The sequence below is a fragment of the Notamacropus eugenii genome, chromosome 1, assembly GCF_028372415.1.
Source record: "Notamacropus eugenii isolate mMacEug1 chromosome 1, mMacEug1.pri_v2, whole genome shotgun sequence".
NCBI lineage: Eukaryota > Metazoa > Chordata > Mammalia > Diprotodontia > Macropodidae > Notamacropus > Notamacropus eugenii.
In genome coordinates this window covers 344,536,523-344,539,441 of record NC_092872.1, presented here as the reverse complement: position 1 = coordinate 344,539,441, position 2,919 = coordinate 344,536,523, and the positions used below count along the sequence as shown (strand labels likewise).

Below are 2,919 nucleotides of genomic sequence, written 5' to 3'. Positions count from 1 at the left end.
GTGTATGTGTTTCTTTTCTGATCTCAAGTGAATAGGTATTGGAGATGGAATGTGCCATGTTGTGACTTTATGAACTTTGAAACATCAGGAGAATCACAGAAAGTCCCCTTAGCAGTCAGAATTAGTAATATCAATAGCCAAGTGCAAAGAGGAGTCAGTTCTGAGGAGCAGCCCATTTGATCCAGCTCTGTAGTGAATCAAACTGGCAATAGAGACATTAAGTCCTCAAGGACAACTCATCCATTGGCTATGCCACACCCAGAAGTGAAGTTGGCCGAGGGAATGCCAGAGGTGAGCAAGTTTGAGTCCATGTTTCTTAGGGACTGTAGTGGTAAAGAGCAGTAAGTTCCAGTCTGGGAGGTCTTTGTACTTAGATTCTTGTCTTATTTTCTTGGTGAGTGTCCCTTTGTAACAACTAATTGATGATAACTGGTCATTTGATACTGAAGGAACACCCTGGATAGGGGATACTAGAACAAATGCCTCAATACATCAAGGTTGCTTCTAGAATTTTGTAAGGAAAATAATAGTCATGAATAGCCATGCTTTGGGAAAATGGTAGCCATGCTCTGGAGACCAGACCTGCCAGTGGAGTGAGGCTTGAAAGAGTGAGCCCCAGAACCTGGGATCCATCAGGATTTGTTATCTGTTAATTTATGAAAGATTGTGAAGTTCTGATGAATGATTCTGGTGGCCAAGTTGTACTAGAAATGAGAATTATAGCAGACAATCCTGTTGCCCACAATCTCAAGGACATAAAATTGATCCATAAAATTTTTTTTAGGATTTTTTAAACAGATAACACCATACCAAATTCTCATAATCTCTAAGCTACCTAGAAAGAAAAGCTTTCAAAATACAGATAGCAAATGGAAAAAAAAAGTCATATAGGGATGTGTATGTGTTCATCCTTCATTGCCGAAGAAGACCATGCCATCAGAGAAATAATGACATGACTAGCACTTGACTTTGTTTTGAGTGAAGGAGGGTTGTACAGGTCACTGGTCTCACTTCTCCTCCACAGTCATCTGAATCCAGAGACCAGATATTCATCAGGATGACTGGAGATGACCCAGGATGAGGCAGCTGGGGTTAAGTGACTTGCCTAAGGTCACACAGCTAGTGAGTGTTAAGTGTCTGAGGTGAGATTTGAATTCAGGTCTTCCTGACTCGTGCACTAGTACTCTATCCACTGCACCACCTAGCTGCCCTCATATAGGGGTACTGTCATGATAAAAATCTGTGACAAAGATAAACTGAGGTAATAAAGTTCCAAGCATGTTCAATTTATTAGCAAGGCTAAGCAATTGCCAGTAAATGGAATCCAAGGCTCCTCAGTAGCCAAGGATGACAGAGCTCTTCTATAGTCAATAGAAAAGAACACAAAAAAAGAATCAAAAGTTACAGAATCTTGAGTAAGGCAGGTATTAACAATTCTTGATTGACTGAAGCATGATACCATAACTTGAGGTTGGGACATTCTGGGAATAGGGAATTGAAAATGGGGAACTATTTGGGGAATAGGGAACCATATTGATTTGTAGTAATAAGCTACTGGGCATTCTGAAGGAGTGGCAGTGTCATTTAGTAAAAACTCTTTCTTTCCTATTGGTTACAGTATTAAAAAGGTGTGGCAAGTAGGATGCTTAACAACATAGAAATCTATGCCATAACAAGAGAACTGATTAGGACTAGTTAAAAAGAGGAACTTAGCTCATCAGTTTACTTTTGTAGAAGCTTAGCTTTGCAGAAACAGTGGAACTACAGGGAGGATGAGAATGAGGATCAGTGCAGTGGTGGCAGGTAGGTGTATCAAAGATAAATACCAGAGGAGTTGGATCTCAGCTGAACGACATTATTTCAGTTTTTGAACTTTCAGACAGGGCTCCTTTCAGAAACTATGATATTCTTCAAAGAGGTTTTTTTCTTGGATCAAAAATGAACTTTTGCCAAATCATCCTCTCGAATTATCAGAAAAATATTTCCAGCTCATTCAAGATAAAATGAATTTTTCCACACTGAGAAATATCCCATGTCTATATGCTCTCTTGAGGTCACAGGTGGAATTCAAGGCAGTGAAATAGGTTCAGCATATTCCACTTCTTTAAAGCTCAAACCTCTCCCTGGATATTTTGGGGGGTAATGATGAGAGTACTGGATTTAAAGATATTCTTAATGATCCATCACAAAGTAAAATAATGAGAGAACCATATATGATGGTGGAATACAAACTTGGTTTACTGTATGAGAAATATGCTAATGAAAATAGAGGAACAGCATCTTGCTCATAATTGTCTTTTATTATGATTTGATGTGTATAATATTAAAAACATTTACATAACTTCTTATAGCTAATATATCCTATCAGGAATTTAAATTTGTTTGGCTCCATGTTGTACTACTACGTAACCATTTTATTTTGAGGAACTGAATATTATAAAGTGAGGCAATAAAAAAAACTGAACCTTAGTTCTTAAATAAGAAGACCAAATTTTTGTTATATATTTAGAGGTATCATCGTAAGAGCATAAAACAGATGTTCTAATTAACCTCATCTTGATATATCCTCTTGCAGTGACACCATCTGGTTTGAACATAGGCCTCACCCTTAAAACAAAATCTCTTAGAAAAAAAAAGTACCTTTTTGGAGACAAAACCCTTTAACTCAAGAGACTGACATCACTCTCCTCTTTTCTTGTGTAATATATTTTCAAATCCAAAGCTAACCTGAGCAGGATTCCAATTCTTATTTGAATAAATGTTTAAGTTAAAAGTTAATTAATTAATTAATGCTTAAGTTAACTTAAAATATTTTTTCTAGATTTTACCATATTAAAACAATTTATGAAAGTAGGCAGGGCTCTTTGGTTTGCTTTGGTTGCAAAGTCATCCTTATTTCCTGGGTTTGCCAGAAGAGAG

At 37.1% G+C, this 2,919-nt stretch overlaps 1 pseudogene; it reads left to right on the top strand.

Moving 5' to 3' along the window:
- The first annotated feature begins 249 nt into the window (after window positions 1-249).
- On the top strand, window positions 250-2,641 carry LOC140517542 (proteasome maturation protein-like; annotated as a pseudogene).
- The last annotated feature ends 278 nt before the right edge of the window (window positions 2,642-2,919 follow it).